The following is a 316-nucleotide window of genomic DNA, read 5'->3' on the forward strand; positions in this document are numbered from 1 at the left end:
GCGCGCGGCTTCACAGCTGATGCAATGTAAAAATCCTTGGTGGCCCAAAAAGTTTGAGAAAAATTTTGGGAAAGTGTAAAAATAATTTTTGTCATTTTTAGAAAGACGTTTATTGCAATATGTAGTTTTTAATACATTATGCAACAATTATTTATAGTCTAAACGTTGTAAAAGTTATTTTATTACAAGTTTAATTGAGGTTGACATAGCCCCCTTTTTTTAAGAAAAATTTGGGGGTCTATTCCACGACCAAGTCTTCTCCATCCTCCCCCACCGCCCCCCTGCCCACTTGCCCAAATGCCCGCCTGCCCATCCC

This window comes from Penaeus monodon, chromosome 31 (assembly GCF_015228065.2).
Source record: "Penaeus monodon isolate SGIC_2016 chromosome 31, NSTDA_Pmon_1, whole genome shotgun sequence".
Taxonomy (NCBI): Eukaryota; Metazoa; Arthropoda; class Malacostraca; order Decapoda; family Penaeidae; genus Penaeus; species Penaeus monodon.